Source organism: Hemitrygon akajei, unplaced genomic scaffold, assembly GCF_048418815.1.
Source record: "Hemitrygon akajei unplaced genomic scaffold, sHemAka1.3 Scf000132, whole genome shotgun sequence".
In the NCBI taxonomy this organism is placed as follows: Eukaryota; Metazoa; Chordata; class Chondrichthyes; order Myliobatiformes; family Dasyatidae; genus Hemitrygon; species Hemitrygon akajei.
In genome coordinates, this window is record NW_027332018.1 from 1,506,074 (window position 1) to 1,525,150 (window position 19,077).

Here is a 19,077-nt window from a genome sequence, read left to right on the forward strand (position 1 = left end):
GTGGGGCAACATTAGGTAATCTCCGAATCTCTGGTAGCTTTACTGTCCCTAAGTATGATTTAATTATCTCTGTAAGGGCCCTGGCAATTTCTGAACTTGCATCTTGCAGGCTCCGGGAAAACACCTTGTTAGGTTGTGGGGAATTATCGCCTAAACTTTGCTTATGAAATTATAATCTAATTAGAATTAATTCTAATCTAATCAGCTATCTCAGCCTGAATACTGAGTGACTGAATCTTCTGGACCAGCCTGCCAGGGGACTTTGTGAAAGAAATTGCTGACGTCCATGTACAGAACGAGCAAATACTCGCCTTCATTCACTTTCCTGGTAAGTTTATTACCAAATTCCTTACATTTGACCATCCATAATTATTACATGACTATGCAAATGCTTTATGTCCTGTCACTTAGAATATCTTACAATAACTTTCCCACAACTGATGTCAGATTCACCAGTGTAATTTTTTCTGATGTTCCCTTATTCAAGAAAGGTAGTAGGGAGAGTCAGGATGTTATAGGCCTATGTGTCTCACCTCAGTGGTTGGTAAGTTGATGGAGAAGATGTTGAGATGCAGGATTTATGAACATTAGGGGAGGCACAGAATGATTAGGAATAGTCTGGATGGCTTTGTCAAAGGCAGGATGTGCCTTTCGAGCCTGATTGCAAATTTGAGGGTGTGACTGAACATATTAATGTAGGTCCAGCGGTAGATGTAGTTCATATGGTTTTTAGCAAGGCATTTGGTTTGTCCATGCAAGGCTTACTGAGAAAGTAAGGAGGTATCGGAACAAGGGGATAGTGCTTTGTGCATCCAGAACTGGCTTGATCAGAGAAGGCAAAGACTGGCTCTAGAAGGGTCATATTCTGAATGGAGAAGGTCTGTGCCGTGTGGTGCGACTCAGGGATCTGTTCTGGGACCGCTGTTTTTTAACGGATTTTGTTAATGACGTGGATGAGGAAGTGGTGCGATGGGTTAGGAAATTTGCTAATGACACAAAGGTGGGGTGTGTTGTGGACAGTGCGGAGGACTGTCAGGGCTTACAACGGGCCGTTGATAGTATGCTGAACTGGGCTGAGAAATGGCAGATTGAGTTCAAGCCAGATAAGTCTGAGGCGGTTTATTTTGGTAGGTCAAATATGAACGCAGCATTAACGTAGACAGAGGACATGTCAGAGAACGTATTTTAAACAGATACTGTTGAGTGTGTGGAATGAACTGCAGGTGACAGTGTTGGAGACGGAAAAGATAGGAGATTTTAAGAAACTACCGGATGGCTACATGGAACTAAGAAATTTAGAGGGCTATGGGAACAGCTTATGTAGGTCTAAGGTCGGTACATGCTTGGCACAGCTTTGTGGGCCGAAGGGCCTGTATTGCGCTGAATGTTTTCTATGCTTCCATAACATTAAAATTGGAACCTTTCCAACTTAGAATCTCCACCCACGGACTCGAACTGGTTTATTTGCATGAAATGCTGGCGCAGCTCAGCATGCCCAGGCAGGATCTTTGCCAAGTAGCCAGCAGCGGAGGTTTCGGTCCAAGATCCGTCATCATGACTGGAACAGATAATATGAAAATTTCGAGCAAGACAATGAGAGAGGGGTGCAAGATGAGCAAAGCGGTGGGTGATAGGGAACACAAGGACATGGGGATAGGTGTATTAAAAAGATGGAAGACGCTAGATATAAGTGTTGAAGGGCTGCAGAAAGGGGCTATTTGATAGGGCAGGGCTGAAGAGCATGGAACATTGGGAAGTGGGTGGACCCCAGGGTTATGTGATGGGCAGGGTCACAGAATTGATGAGAGGGGGAAGTGGTAACTGTAAAGTGGGAACAATTACCGGAAGTTCGAGGGATCGCTGTTGACATGTTTGCATGTGATCGTTGATTTCTGGAGTTGCAGTAATTGCCTCCTTTGGCCTTCTTCATGGATTTCCCTCATCGGCCGGTTTCTCATCGATCTTTTTGCAAGAGAACATTCAAATGAATGGCACTGTGGCCAGTGGGTGCAAAGTGTTCCCCTACACAAAATTTCTGTCATTTTGCAGTTTCGTTCCCAAATAGCAGATCGGCACTCTAATCGGGACATACAAATTGTAATGAGGTAAACCGTTTTGAACACATTTGGCAAACACAATGTCATCTCGTCCTTTTTTCATTAGGCGACTCCCTGTGAATATATGGAAAGTTAAAATCCCTACTATAAAAACGTTATGTTTGTAAAAACCTTGACCTCTTGGCAATTTTTTTCCTCCAGATCTCTTGGAATAATGTGTGGTCAGGAAACTAGCCCCATTAAAATGTTCACACCTTTACTATTTATCTGATGCACCCATTTCACCACATTAGAAGAGTTCTTCAGTCTGTCCTGATGGGACACTGCCAGCACAATATCCCTGATTTGCAATGCCACATATCCCCCATTAGTCCCTCACGCTCTGTCACATCAAACACTACAGAACCTCCGAAAATTGACCTATCTGTTGAGTAACTACAAAAGAAAAAGATATTTAGGTTCTTCCACCATTTATGTTGACACTCCAAAATGCATTAGCTTTCTTATCTTCCAGAGGACCAAATTTGTCACGAACAAAGTTGATCAGGGATCTCAGCTTTCCGACGACCATTCTGAAGGTCAGGACACTATTTACACCATGCCTAACCGTTTGATTCCTGACGTTACTTGAGATCACCAGCATCTGTTTTACAACTGCTCCACTAACTGCTCCGGTACTCTGGTTCCTATGAAACTGCAGCACTCGTTTAAACCTCACCATGCAGCATTAACAAAGTATCCCTCAGGATATTAGCCCACTTCCAGAGAAGTTTCAAAGTGTCCCTTCCGTAAAGATTCCACCTACCCATTGATCCAAAGAGCCTTATTCACTCATCCCACACTAACTGCTCTGACACGTTGAAACTGAATAAACTTCCAAATTCTGCACTCATTACTTCGGGGCACAACGATCATTACCGAGATCACAACCCTGGAGGTCCTGTTCTTCAAAATCTGACTCACTGATGCCCGTTTACAGAGACTCATCCCTCATCTGATCCACATCATTAGAGTCATAATGAACCGAATGAGGCTTTTCAGCCCAACTAATTGCTGTTGAGAACGATTGCTGTTGATGAACCCCCAAGCCAGAATCTGCACGAAGAAAGAATCGGAGATTTGAAGGGTACGGTTTTATGGTGCTGGGGAGTAGGTATTGAGGAGAGGTCAGGAGTAAGTCTTTTTTTACTCAGAGAGTGTGATTGCATGGAATAGGTTGTCTGCACTGGTGCTGGAGGCAGATATGATAGGGTTTTTTCAAGCGACTCCTAGATAGGTACATGGAGCTTAGAAAAATAGAGGGCTAAGGGTATCACTTGGTAATTTTTAAAGGAAGTACATGTTCGGCAGAGGCTTGTGGTCCGAATGCCTGTATTTTTCTTTCGGTTTTCTTTGTTTTTCTGACAGATATACATCCCGTACTTCGGTGTTGCAAATTGGAGAATTTGTCTCACAGAGTATTGGTACGTGGGGATAGTAGTATTCAAGTTCTAAGCTGTTGGCCCGGTTTCAACAGCCTTACGTTATTGTTTTTGCAGAGGCAGTATACGAGCTTCGATTAATTACAAGTCGTGTAGTGAATTACTTAAGTTAGTTCCGTTGATAACTGGTCAATAGAATCAGTACTTATTCCTGTGGCAATCCAGTAGACTCGGGATTCCAGTCCGAGGGCAATCTTCTACAAACGCACTCTGGATTCTCTCAGAGACAGGAGTCTAATCTAACTAACTATCTCATCCTGAATATTTTGTGACTGAATCTTCCTGAGCAGCCTCCCAGGGGACTTTGTGAAATGCCTTACTGTGGTCCAAGAAGGCAACATCCACAACTTCGCCTTCATTCACTTTCCTGGTAAGTTCAGTGAGAAACTCCATCCATAATCAATGACCAGCCCTTAATCATTACATGTCTATGCAAGTACGTAATGTCCGGTCACTTAGAATTTATTTCAATAACGTTACCACAACAATCGTCATTCTGACTGCTGTCCAAATCCCCGATTTATATTTAGAGGCAATTTTAACAGTGGGGCAACATTAGGTACTCTCCGAAACTCTGGTAGCTTTACTGTCCCTAAGTATGATTTAATTATCTCTGCAAGGGCCCTGGCAATTTCTGAACTTGCATCTTGCAGGCTCCAGGAAAACACCTTGTTAGGCTGCGGGGAATTATCGCCTAAATTTTTGCTTATGAAATTATGATCTAATTAGAATTAGTTCTAATCTAATCAGCTATCTCAGCCTGAATACTGAATGACCGAAACTTCTGGACCAGCCTCCCTGGGGACTTTGTGAAAGAAATTGCTGACGTCCATGTGCAGAACGAGCACAACCTCGCCTTCATTCACTTTCCTGGTAAGTTCATTGCCAAATCCCTTACATTTGACCATTCATAATCATTGCATGACTATGCAAATACTTCATGTCCTGTCACTTAGAATATCTTACAATAACTTTCCCACAACTGATGTCAGATTCACCAGTGTAAATTTTTCTGATGTTCCCTTATTCAAGAAAGGTTGTAGGGGGAGCCCAGGAAGTTATAGGCCAATGTGGCTCACCTCAGTGGTTGGTAATTTGATGGAGAAGATGCTGAGATGCAGGATTTATGAACATTTGTAGAGGCATAACATGATTTGAAATAGTCAGGATTGCTTTGTCAAAGGCAGGTTGTCCCTTTCGAGCCTGATTGAAAATTTGAGAGTGTGACTAAACATACTGATGTAGGTACAGCTGTAGGTGTTCTGCATATGATTTTCAGCAAGGCATTTGGTATGTCAATGCAAGGCTTATTGAGAAAGTAAGGAGGTATCGGACCAAGGGGATAGTGCTTTGTGCATCCAGTAGTGGCTTGATCGGAGAAGGCAGAGACTGGCTCTAGAAGGGTCATATTCTGAAAGGATGAGACTGTGCCGTGTGGTGCACCTCTGGGATCTCTTCAGCGACCGCTGTTTTTTTAATGTATTCTGTTAATGGCGTGGATGAGGAAGTGGGGCGATGGGTTAGGAAATTTGCTGATGACACAAACGTGGGGTGTGTTGTGGAGAGTGCGGAGGACTGACAGGGGTTACAACGGGCCGTTGATAGTATGCAGAACTGGGCTGAGAAATGGCAGATTGAGTTCAAGCCAGATAAGTCTGAGGTGGTTCATTTTGGTAGGACAAATATGATCGCAGCATTAGCGTATACAGAGGACATGTCAGTAGAAAGTATTTTAATCAGAGACTGTTGAGTGTGTGGAATGACCTGCAGGTGATAAAGTTGGAGCCGGAAAAGATAGGTGATTTTAATAAAGTACTGGATGGCTACATGGATCTCAGAAATTTAGAGGGTATGGGAAAAGCCTCTGTAGTTCTAAGGTAGGTACATGCCTGGCACAGCCTTTTGGGCCGAATGGCCTGTATTGTGCTGAATGTTTTCTCTGTTTCGATAACATTACAATTGGAACTTTTCCAACTTAGAATCTCCACCCACGGACTCGAACTGGTTTATTTGCATGAAATGCTGGCGCAGCTCAGCATGCCCGGGCAGGATCTTTGCCAAGTAGCCAGCAGCGGAGGTTTCGGGCCAAGATCCGTCATCATGACTGGAACAAATGATATGAAAATTTGGAGCAAGACAATGAGAGAGGGGTGCAAGATGTGCAAAGCGGTGGGTGATAGGGAACACAAGGAGATGGGGATAGGTGTATTAAAAAGATGGAAGATGCTAGATGTAAGTGTTGAAGTGCTGTAGAAAGGGGCTATCTGTTAGGAGAGCGCTGAAGAGCATGGGACATGGGGAAGTGGGTGGACCCCAGGGGTATGTGATGGGCAGGGTCACAGAATTGAGGAGAGGGGGAAATGGTAACTGTAAAGTGGGAACAATTACCGGATGTTCGAGGGATCGCTGTTGACATGTTTGTATTTGATCGTTGATTTCTGGAGTTGCAGTAATTGCCTCCTTTGGCCTTCACCATAGATTTCCCTCATCGGCCGGTTCCTCATCGATCTTTTTGAAAGAGAACATTCAAATGAATGGCACTGTGGCCAGTGGGTGCAAAGTGTTCCCCTACACAAAATTTCTGTCATTTTGCAGTTTCGTTCCCAAATAGCAGATCGGCACTCTAATCGGGACTTACAAATTGTGATGAGGTAAACCGTTTTGAATACATTTGGCAAACACAATGTCATTTAGTCCTTTTTCAGTAGGCGACTCCCAGTGAATATATGGAAAGTTAACACCCCTACTATAAAAACGTTATGTCTGTAAAAACTTTGACCTCTTGGCAATTTTTTTCCTCCAGATCTCTTGGAGTATTGTGTGGTCGGTAACTTGGCCCCATTAAAACCTTTTTTACTTCTCACTTGCACCCAATTCACCGCACTAGAAGAGCTCTTCAGTCTGTCCTGATGGAGCACTGCCATCACAATATCCCTGATTAGCAACGCCACACATCCCCCTTTCGTCCCTCACGGTCTGTCACGTCAGTAACAACAGAACCTCCGAAAACTGACCTATCTGTTGAGTAAATACAGAAGAAAAAATTATTGAGGGTCTTCCACCATTTATTTTGACTCACTAAATGCATTAGCTTTCTTATCTTCCAGAGGACCAAAATTTGTTACTAACAAAGCTGATCCGGGATCTCAGCTTGCCGACGAGTATTCAGATGGTCAGGACACTCTTTACACCATGCTTAACCGTTTGATTCCAGACTTTGCTTGAGGTCACCAACGTCTGTTTCACAACCTCTACACTAACTGCTCCGGCACTCTGGTTCCTATCAAACTGCAGCACTCGTTTAAACCTCACTATGCAGCATTAACAAACTATCCCTCCAGGATATTAGTCCACTTCCAGAGAAGGTTCAAACTGTCACCTCCGTAAAGATTCCACCTACCCGTTGATCCAAAGAGCCTTATTCACTCATCCCACACTAACTGCTCAGCCACGTAGAAACTGAATAATCTTCCAAATACTGCACTCATTACATCGAGACACTGCGATCATTCCCGAGATCACAAAACTGGAGGTCCTGCTCCTCAGCATCTGACTCACTGAAGTCCGTTTACAGAGCCTCATCCCTCATCTGATCCACATCATTAGAGTCATAATGAACAGAATGAGGCTTTTCAGCCCACCTAATTGCTGTTGAGAACGATTGCTGTTGATGAACCCCCCAAGCCATAATCTGAACGAAGAAAGAAACGAAGACTTGAAGGGCACGGTTTTATGGTGCTGGGGAGTAGGTATTGAGGAGAGGTCAGGAGTGTGATTTTTTTTACTCTGAGAGAGTGTGTGCATGGAATAGGTTGCCTGCAATGGTGCTGGAGGCAGATATGATAGGGTTTTTTTAATGTACTCCTAGATCGGTACATGGAGCTTAGTAAAATAGAAGGCTAAGCGTGTCGCTTGGTAATTTTTAAAGGAAGTACATGTTCGGCGGAGCGTTGTGGTCCGAAGGCCTGTATTGTTCTGTAGGTTTACTATGTTTTTTTTCTGACAGATGTACATCCCCTATTTCAGTGTTGTAAATTAGAGAAGTTGTCTCACAGAGTATTGGTACGTGGGAACAGTAGCATTCATGATCTAAGCTGTTGGCCCGGTTACAACAGACTTACGTTGTTGTTTCTGCAGAGGCAATATGCGAGCATCGATTAATTACAAGTTGTGTAGTGAATTTCATAACCTAGTTCCGTTGCTAAATGGTCAATAGACCCAGCACGTATTCCTGTGGCACTCCAGTAGACAAGGGCCTCCAGTCCGAGGGCAATCATCTACAAACTCACACTGGATTCTCTCAGAGACAGATGTCTAATCTAATTAACTATCTCATCCTGAATACTGAGTGACTGAATCTTTCTGAGCAGCCTCCCAGGGGACTTTGTGAAAAGCCTTACTGAGGTCCATGTAGGCAACATCCACAACTTCGCCTTCATTCACTTTCCTGGTAAATTCAGTGAAAAACTCCATCCATAATCAGTGAGCAGCCCTTCATCTTTACATGTTTATGCAGATACATTACGTCCGGTCACTTAGAATTTCCTCAAATAACTTTCCCACAACTGATGTCTGTCTGACTGCTGTACAATTCCCTGGTTTATGTTTAGAGGCATTTTTAAACAGTGGGGCAACATTAGGTACTCTCCGAAACTGTGGCATCTTTACGTTCCCTAAGGATGATCTAATTATCTCTGCTAGGGCCCTGGTAATTTCTGAACTTACATCGTGCAGGCTCCGAGAAAACAACTTGTCAGGCTGTGGGGATTTATCACCTAAACTTTTGCTTATGAAATTCTAATCAAATTAGAATTCGTTCTAATCTAATTAGCTATCTCATTCTGAACACTGAGTGTCTGAATCTTCTCGAGGAGCCTACAAGGGGAGTTTGTGAAAGAGATTACTGAAGTCCATGTACACTACGAGCACAAACTTGCCTTCATTCACTTTCCGGGTAAGTTCATTGCCAAATTCCTTACATTTGACCATCAATAATCATTACATGACTATGCAAATGCTTTATGTCCTGTCACTTAGAATATCTTAAAATCACATTCCCACAACCGATGTCAGATTCACCAGTGTAAATTTTTCTGATGTTCCCTTATTCAAGAAAGGTAGTAGGGAGAGCCCAGGATGTGATAGGCCAGTGTGTCTTACCTCAGTGGTTGGTAAGTTGATGGAGAAGATGCAGAAATGTAGATTTTATGAACATTAGGGGAGGTATAAAATTATTAGGAAAAGTCAGGATGGCTCTGGCAAAGGCAGGTTGTCCCTTTCGAGCCTGATTTGAAAATTTAAGAGTGTGACTAAACATATTGACGTAGGTACAGCGGTCGATGCAGTGCGTATGGTTTTCAGCAAGGCATTTAGTATGTCCATGCAAGGCTTATTGAGAGAGTAAGGAGGCTTCGGAACCAAGGGGGTCGTGCTTTGTGCATCCAGAACTAGCTTACTGGCTTGATCAGAGAAGGCAACGAGTGGCTCTAAAAGGGTCATATTCTGAATGGAGGAGACCTGTGCCGTGTGGTGTGCCTCAGGGATCAGTTCTGGGACCGCTGTTTTTTTTAATGGATTTTGTTAATGGCGTGGATGAGGAAGTGGAGCGATGGGTTAGGAAATTTGCTAATGACACAAAGGTGGTCTGTGTTGTTGGACAGTGTGGAGGACTGTCAGGGGTTAGAACGGGCCGTTGATATTTGCAGAACTGGGCTGAGAAATGGCAGATTGAGTTCAAGCCAGATAAGTCTGAGGTGGTTCATTTTGGTAGGTCAAATGCGATCAGCAGCATTAGCGTATACAGAGGACATGTCAGTAGAAAGTATTTTAATCAGATACTGTTGAGTGTGTGGAATGACCTGCAGGTGACAGTGTTGGAGCCGGAAAAGATAGGTGATTTTAAGGAACTACCGAATGGCTACATGGATCAAAGAAATTTAGAGGGCTATGGGAAAAGCTTATGTAGTTCTAAGGTAGGTACATGCCTGGCACAGCTTTGTGGGCCGAAGGGCCTGTATTGCGCTGAATGTTTTCTATGCTTCCATAACATTAAAATTGGAACCTTTCCAACTTAGAATCTCCACCCACGGACTCGAACTGGTTTATTTGCATGAAATGCTGGCGCAGCTCAGCATGCCCGGGCAGGATCTTTGCCAAGTAGCCAGCAGCGGAGGTTTCGGGCCAAGATCCGTCATCATGACTGGAACAAATAATATGAAAATTTAGAGCAAGACAATGAGAGAGGGGTGCAAGATGTGCAAAGCGGTGGGTGATAGGGAACACAAGGAGATGAGGATAGGTGTATTAAAAAGATGGAAGATGCTAGATGTAAGTGTTGAAGTGCAGCAGAGGGGGCTATCTGATAGACAGGGCTGAAGAGCATGGAACTTGGGGAAGTGGGTGGACCCCAGGGTTATGTGATGGTCAGGGTCACAGAATTGATGAGAGGGGGAAATGCTAATTTTAAAGTGGGAATTATTACCGGAAGTTCGAGGTATCTCTGTTGTCATGTTTGTATTTGATCTTTGATTTCTGTCGTTGGAGTAATTGCCTCCTTTGGCCTTAAGCGTGGATTTCACGCATCGGCAGGTTTCTCATCGATCATTTTGCATGAGAACAATCAAAGGAATGGCACTGTGGCCAGTGGGTGCATAGTGTTCCCCTACACAAAATTCTGTCATTTTGCAGTCTCATTCCCTGAAAGCAGATCGGCACTCTAATCTGGATTTCAAAATGTGTTAAACCTTTTTCAACACATTTGCAAACAATGTCTCATCTAGTCCTGTTTCGGGAGGGAACGCCGAGTGAATATATTGAAAGTTTAAAATCCTACTATAAAGACGTTATGTTTGTAAAAACTTTGACCTCTTGGCAAATTTACTCCTCCAAATCTCTTGGAATATTGTGTGGTCAGTAACTTGGCCCCATTTCTACGTTTCTTATTTCTCACTTGCACCCATATCAACACACTAGAAGAGCTCTTCAGTCTGTCCTGATGGAGCACTGCCATCACAATATCCCTGATTAGCAACGCCACACATCCCCCTTTAGTCCCTCACGGTCTGTCACATCAAAAACAACAGAACCTCCGAAAACTGACCTATCTGTTGAGTAAATACAGAAGAAGAAAATATTTAGGGTCTTCCACCATTTATTTTGACTCTCCAAATGCATTAGCTTTCTTATATTCCAGAGGACAAAATTTGTCACTAACAAAGTTGATCAGGTATCTCAGCTTTCCGACGACCATTCTGAAGGTCAGGACACTATTTACACCATGCTTAACCGTTTGATTCCTGACGTTGCTTGAGGTCATCAACATCTGTTTCACAACCTCGACACTAACTGCTCGATAGGAACTGCTGGTTCCTATCAAACTGCAACAACCGTTTAAACATCACTATGCGACATTAACAATCTATCCCTCCAGGATATTAGTCCACTTCCAGAGAAGGTTCAAACTGTCCCTTTCGTATTGATTGCACCTACCCATTGATACAAATAGCCTTATTCCTTCATCCCACACTAACTGCTCAGCCACGTTGAAACTGAATAATCTTCCAAATTCTGCACTCATTACTTCGGGGCACAGCGATCATTCCCGAGATTGCAACTCTGGTAGTCCTGCTCTTCAGCATCTGTCTCACTGAAGTCCGTTTACAGAGCCTCATTCCTCATCTGATCCATATCATTAGAGTCATAATGAACAGAATGAGGCTTTTCAGCCCACCTAATTGCGGTTGAGAACGATTGCTGTTGATGAACCTCCAAGCCATAAAATGGACAAAAAAAAAATAATCGAAGACTTGAAGGGCACGGTTTTATGGTGCTGGGGAGTATGTATTGATGAGAGGTCAGGGGTGTGTTTTCCTTATACTCACAGAGAGTGTGTGTGCATGGAATAGGTTGTCTGCAATGGTTCTGGAGGCAGATATGATAGGGTTTTTTCAAGCTACTCCTAGATAGGTACATGGAGCAGAGAAAAATAGAGGGCTATGTGTATCACTTGGTAATTTTTAAAGGGAGTACATGTTCGGCTGAGCGTTGTGGTCCGAAGGCCTGTATTGTTCTGTAGGTGTTCTATGTTTTACTGACAGATGTATATCCCGTATTTCAGTGTTGTAAACTAGACAAGTTGTCTCACAGAGTATTGGTACGTGGGGATAATAGTATTCAAGTTCTAAGCTGTTGGCCCGGTTTCAACAGAGTTTCGTTGTTGTTTCTGCAGAGGCAATATGCGAGCTTCGATTAATTACAAGTTGTGTAGTGAATTTCATAACCTAGTTCCGTTGATAAATGGTCAATAGACCCAGCAGTTATTCCTGTGGCACTCCAGTAGACACGGGCATCCTGTCCCTGGGCAATCATCTACTAATGCAATCTGGATTTTCTCAGAAACCAATGTCTAATCTAATTAACTATCTCATCCTGAATACTGAGTGACTGAATCTTTTTGAGCAGCCTCCCAGGGGACTTTGTGAAAAGCCTTAATGAGGTCCATGTAGGCAACATCCACAACTTCGCCTTCATTCACTTTCCTGGTAAATTCAGTGAAAAACTCCATCCATAATCAGTGACAGCCCTTCATCATTACATGTCTATGCAGGTACATTACGTCCTGTCACTTAGAATTTCCTCAAATAACTTTCCCACAACTGATGTTTGTCTGACTGCTGTACAATTCCCTGGTTTATGTTTAGAGGCATTTTTAAACAGTGGGGCAACATTAGGTACTCTCCGAAACTGTGGCATCTTTACGGTCCCTAAGGATGATCTAATTATCTCTGCTAGTGCCCTGGTAATTTCTGAACTTACATCGTGCAGGCTCCGAGAAAACAACTTGTCAGGCTGTGGGGATTTATCACCTAAACTTTTGCTTATGAAATTCTAATCAAATTAGAATTCGTTCTAATCTAATTAGCTATCTCATTCTGAACACTGAGTGTCTGAATCTTCTCGCGGAGCCTACAAGGGGAGTTTGTGAAAGAGATTACTGAAGTCCATGTACACTACGAGCACAACCTTGCCTTCATTCACTTTCCGGGTAAGTTCATTGCCAAATTCCTTACATTTGACTATCAATAATCATTACATGACTATGCAAATGCTTTATGTCCTGTCACTTAGAATATCTTACAATCACATTCCCACAACCGATGTCAGATTCACCAGTGTAAATTTTTCTGATGTTCCCTTATTCAAGAAAGGTAGTAGGGAGAGCCCAGGATATGATAGGCCAGTGTGTCTTACCTCAGTGGTTGGTATGTTGATGGAGAAGATGCAGAAATGTAGATTTTATGAACATTAGGGGAGGTATAAAATTATTAGGAAAAGTCAGGATGGCTTTGGCAAAGGCAGGTTGTCCCTTTCGAGCCTGATTTGAAAATTTAAGAGTGTGACTAAACATATTGACGTAGGTACAGCGGTCGATGCAGTGCGTATGGTTTTCAGCAAGGCATTTAGTATGTCCATGCAAGGCTTACTGAGAGAGTAAGGAGGCTTCGGAACCAAGAGGGTAGTGCTTGGTGCATCCAGATAAAGCTTACTGGCTTGATCAGAGAAGGCAACGAGTGGCTCTAAAAGGGTCATATTCTGAATGGAGGAGACCTGTGCCGTGTGGTGTGCCTCAGGGATCAGTTCTGGGACCGCTGTTTTTTTTAATGGATTTTGTTAATGGCGTGGATGAGGGAGTGGAGCGATGGGTTAGGACATTTGCTAATGACACAAAGGTGGTCTGTGTTGTTGGACAGTGTGGAGGACTGTCAGGGGTTTCAACGGGCCGTTGATTGTATGCAGAACTGGGCTGAGAAATGGCAGAGTGAGTTCAAGCCAGATAAGTCTGAGATGGTTCATTTTGGTAGGACAAATATGATCGCAGCATTAGGGTATACAGAGGACATGTCAGTAGAAAGTATTTTAATCAGATACTGTTGAGTGTGTGGAATGACCTGCAGGTGACAGTGTTGGAGCCGGAAAAGATAGGTGATTTTAATAAAGTACTGGATGGCTACATGGATCTCAGAAATTTAGAGGGTATGGGAAAAGCCTCTGTAGTTCTAAGGTAGGTACATGCTTGGCACAGCTTTGTGGGACGAGGTGCCAGTATAGTGCTGAAGGTTTTCTATGTTTCCATAACATAAAAATTGGAACCTTTCCAACTTAGAATCTCCACCCACGGACTCGAACTGGTTTATTTGCATGAAATGCTGGCGCAGCTCAGCATGCCCAGGCAGGATCTTTGCCAAGTAGCCAGCAGCGGAGGTTTCGGGCCAAGATCCGTCATCATGACTGGAACAAATAATATGAAAATTTAGAGCGAGACAATGAGAGAGGGGTGCAAGATGAGCAAAGCGGTGGGTGATAGGGAACACAAGGAGATGAGGATAGGTGTATTAAAAAGATGGAAGATGCTAGATGTAAGTGTTGAAGTGCAGCAGATGGGGCTATCTGATAGACAGGGCTGAAGAGCATGGAAAATGGTGGACCCCATGTTTATGTGATGGTCAGGGTCACAGAATTGATGAGAGGGGGAAATGCTAATTTTAAAGTGGGAATTATTACCGGAAGTTCGAGGTATCTCTGTTGTCACGTTTGTATTTGATCTTTGATTTCTGTAGTTGGAGTAATTGCCTCCTTTGGCCTTAAGCGTGGATTTCACGCATCGGCAAGTTTCTCATCGATCATTTTGCATGAGAACAATCAAAGGAATGGCACTGTGGACAGTGGGTGTCAAGTGTTCCCCTACTCAAAATTCTGTCATTTTGCAGTCTCATTCCCTGATAGCAGATCGGCACTCTAATCGGGATTTCAAAATTGTGATGTGTTAAACCTTTTTCAACACATTTGCAAACAATGTCTCATCTAGTCCTGTTTCGGGAGGGAACTCCGATTGAATATATTGAAAGTTTAAAATCCTACTATAAAGACGTTATGTTTGTATAAATTTTGACCTCTTGGCAAATTTACTCCTCCAAATCTCTTGGAATATTGTGTGGTCAGTAACTTGGCCCCATTAAAACCTTTCTTATTTCTCACTTGCACCCATATCAACACACTAGAAGAGCTCTTCAGTCTGTCCTGATGGAGCACTGCCATCACAATATCCCTGATTAGCAATGCCACACATCCCACTTTAGTCCCTCACAGTCTGTCACATCAAAAACAACAGAAACTCCGAAAACTGACCTATCTGTTGAGTAAATATAGAAGAAGAAAATATTTAGGGTCTTCCACCATTTATTTTGACTCTCCAAATGCATTAGCTTTCTTATATTCCAGAGGACAAAATTTGTCACTAACAAAGTTGATCAGGTATCTCAGCTTTCAGACGACCATTCTGAAGGTCAGGACACTATTTATACCATGCTTAACCGTTTGATTCCTGACCTTGCTTGAGGTCATCAGCATCTGTTTCACAACTTCTCCACTAACTGCTCCGGCACTCTGGTTCCTATCAAACTGCAACAATCGTTTAAACATCACTATGCGACATTAACAATCTATCCCTCCAGGATATTAGTCCACTTCCAGAGAAGGTTCAAACTGTCCCTTTCGTATTGATTGCACCTACCCATTGATCCAAATAGCCTTATTCCTTCATCCCACACTAACTGCTCAGCAACGTTGAAACTGAATAATCTTCCAAATTCTGCACTCATTACTTCGGGGCACAGCGATCAATCCCGAGATTGCAACTCTGGTAGTCCTGCTCTTCAGCATCTGACTCACTGAAGTCCGTTTACAGAGCCTCATTCCTCATCTGATCCATATCGTTAGAGTCATAATGAGCAGAATGAGGCTTTTCAGCCCACCTAATTGCGGTTGAGAACGATTGCTGTTGATGAACCTCCAAGCCATAATCGGGACGAAAAAAAAAATAATCGAAGACTTGAAGGGCACGGTTTTATGGTGCTGGGGAGTATGTATTGAGGAGAGGTCAGGGGTGTGTTTTCTTTTTACTCACAGAGAGTGTGTGTGCATGGAATAGGTTGTCTGCAATGGTTCTGGAGGCAGATATGATAGGGTTTATTCAAGCTACTCCTAGATAGGTACATGGAGCACAGAAAAATAGAGGGCTATGTGTATCACTTGGTAATTTTTAAAGGGAGTACATGTTCGGCGGAGCGTTGTGGTCCGAAGGCCTGTATTGTTCTGTAGGTTTTCTATGTTTTACTGACAGATGTATATCCCGTATTCCAGCGTTGTAAACTAGACAAGTTGTCTCACAGAGTATTGGTACGTGGGGATAATAGTATTCAAGTTCTAAGCTGTTGGCCCGGTTTCAACAGAGTTTCGTTGTTGTTTCTGCAGAGGCAATATGCGAGCTTCGATTAATTACAAGTTGTGTAGTGAATTCCATAACCTAGTTCCGTTGATAAATGGTCAATAGACCCAGCACTTATTCCTGTGGCACTCCAGTAGACACGGGCATCCTGTCCCTGGGCAATAATCTACTAATGCAATCTGGATTCTCTCAGAAACCAATGTCTAATTTAATTAACTATCTCATCCTGAATATTTTGTGACTGAATCTTCCTGAGCAGCCTCCCAGGGGAAGTTGTGAAAAGCCTTACTGAGGTCCATGTAGGCAACATCCACAACTTCGCCTTCATTCACTTTCCTGGTAAATTCAGTGAAAAACTCCATCCATAATCAGTGAGCAGCACTTCATCATTACATGTCTATGCAGATACATTACGTCCGGTCACTTAGAATTTCCTCAAATAACTTTCCCACAACTGATGTCTGTCTGACTGCTGTACAATTCCCTGGTTTATGTTTAGAGGCATTTTTAAACAGTGGGGCAACATTAGGTACTCTCTGAAACTGTGGCCTCTTTACGGTCCCTAAGGATGATCTAATTATCTCTGCTAGGGCCCTGGTAATTTCTGAACTTACATCGTGCAGGCTCCGAGAAAACAACTTGTCAGGCTGTGGGGATTTATCACCTAAACTTTTGCTTATGAAATTCTAATCAAATTAGAATTCGTTCTAATCTAATTAGCTATCTCATTCTGAACACTGAGTGTCTGAATCTTCTCGAGGAGCCTACAAGGGGAGTTTGTGAAAGAGATTACTGAAGTCCATGTACACTACGAGCACAACCTTGCCTTCATTCACTTTCCGGGTAAGTTCATTGCCAAATTCCTTACATTTGACCATCAATAATCATTACATGACTATGCAAATGCTTTATGTCCTGTCACTTAGAATATTTTACAATCACATTCCCACAACCGATGTCAGATTCACAAGTGTAAATTTTTCTGATGTTCCCTTATTCAAGAAAGGTAGTAGGGAGAGCCCAGGATGTGATAGGCCAGTGTGTCCTACCTCAGTGGTTGGTAAGTTGATGGAGAAGATGCAGAAATGTAGGTTTTATGAACATTAGGGGAGGTATAAAATTATTAGGAAAAGTCAGGATGGCTTTGGCAAAGGCAGGTTGTCCCTTTCAAGCCTGATTTGAAAATTTAAGAGTGTGACTAAACATATTGACGTAGGTACAGCGGTCGATGCAGTGCGTATGGTTTTCAGCAAGGCATTTTGTATGTCCTTGCAAGGCTTATTGAGAGTGTAAGGAGGCTTCGGAACCAAGGGGGTAGTGCATGGTGTATCCAGAACTAGCTTACTGGCTTGATCAGAGAAGGCAACGAGTGGCTCTAAAAGGGTCATATTCTGAATGGAGGAGACCTGTGCCGTGTGTTGTGCCTCAGGGATCAGTTCTGGGACCGCATTTTTTTTTAATGGATTTTGTTAATGGCGTGTATAAGGAATTGGAGCGATGGGTTAGGACATTTGCTAATGACACAAAGATGGTCTGTGTTGTTGGACAGTGTGGAGGACTGTCAGGGGTTACAACGGGCCGTTGATAGTATGCAGAACTGGGCTGAGAAATGGCAGATTGAGTTCAAGCCAGATAAGTCTGAGGTGGTTCATTTTGGTAGGACCAATATGATCGCAGCATTAGCGTATACAGAGGACATGTCAGTAGAAAGTATTTTAATCAGATACTGTTGAGTGTGTGGAATGACCTGCAGGTGACAGTGTTGGAGCCGGAAAAGATAGGTTATTTTAAGGAACTACCGGATGGCGACATGGATCAAAGAAAATTAGAGGACTATGGGAAAAGCTTATGTAGTTCTAAGGTAGGTACATGCCTGGCACAGCTTTGTGGGCCGAAGGGCCTGTATTGCGCTGAATGTTTTCTATGCTTCCATAACATTAAAATTGGAACCTTTCCAACTTAGAATCTCCACCCACGGACTCGAACTGGTTTATTTGCATGAAATGCTGGCGCAGCTCAGCATGCCCAGGCAGGATCTTTGCCAAGTAGCCAGCAGCGGAGGTTTCGGTCCAAGATCCGTCATCATGTCTGGAACAGATAATATGAAAATTTAGAGCAAGACAATGAGAGAGGGGTGCAAGATGAGCAAAGCGGTGGGTGATAGGGAACACAAGGAGGTGGGGATAGGTGTATTAAAAAGAAGGAATAGATAGATAGAGATAGATAGATAGATAGATAGATAGATAGATACTTTATTCATCCCCATGGGGAAATTCAACTTTTTTTCCAATGTCCCATACACTTGCTGTAGCAAAACTAATTACATACAATACTTAACTCAGTAAAAAAATATGATATTCATCTAAATCACCGTCTCAAAAAGCATTAATAGCTTTTAAAATTCTTAAGTCCTGGAGGTAGAATTGTAAAGCCTAATGGCATTGGGGAGTATTGACCTCTTCATCTGTCTGAGGAGCATTGCATCGATAGTAACCTGTCACTGAAACTGCTTCTCTGTCTCTGGATGGTGCTATGTAGAGGATGTTCAGAGTTATCCATAATTGACCGTAGCCTACTCAGCGCCCTTCGCTCAGCTACCGATGTTAAACTCTCCAGTACTTTGCCCACGACAGAGCCCGCCTTCCTTTCCAGCTTATTAAGACGTGAGGCGTCCCTCTTCTTAATGCTTCCTCCCCAACACGCCACCACAAAGAAGAGGGCGCTCTCCACAACTGACCTATAGAACATCTTCAGCATCTCACTGCAGACATTGAATGACGCCAACCTTCTTAGGAAGTACATTCGACTCTGTGCCTTCCTGCGCAAGGCATCTGTGTTGGCAGTCCAGTCAAGCTTCTCGTCTAACTGTACTCCCAGATACTTGTAGGTCTTAACCTGCTCCACACGTTCTCCATTAATGATCACTGGCTCCATATGGGGCCTAGATCTCCTAAAGTCCACCACCATCTCCTTGGTCTTGGTGATATTGAGACGCAGGTAGTTTGAGTTGCACCATATCACAAAGTCCTGTATCAGTTTCCTATACTCCTCCTCCTGTCCATTCCTGACACACCCCACTATGGCCGTGTCATCAGCGAACTTCTGCACATGGCAGGACTCTGAGTTATATTGGAAGTCTGATGTGTACAGGGTGAACAGGACCGGAGAGAGTACGGTTCCCTGCGGCGCCCCTGTGCTGCTGACCACCGTGTCAGACCTACAGTCACCCAACCGCACATACTGAGGTCTATCTGTC

The 19,077-nt window shown here is 43.3% G+C and overlaps 1 long non-coding RNA gene across 1 annotated transcript; it reads left to right on the top strand.

Moving 5' to 3' along the window:
- The first annotated feature begins 203 nt into the window (after positions 1-203).
- On the top strand, positions 204-9,513 carry LOC140723754 (uncharacterized). The gene is made up of 3 exons (XR_012097960.1): positions 204-328; positions 4,289-4,411; positions 9,403-9,513. It is a non-coding gene; the product is annotated as an uncharacterized lncRNA (long non-coding RNA).
- Positions 9,514-19,077: the final 9,564 nt, after the last annotated feature.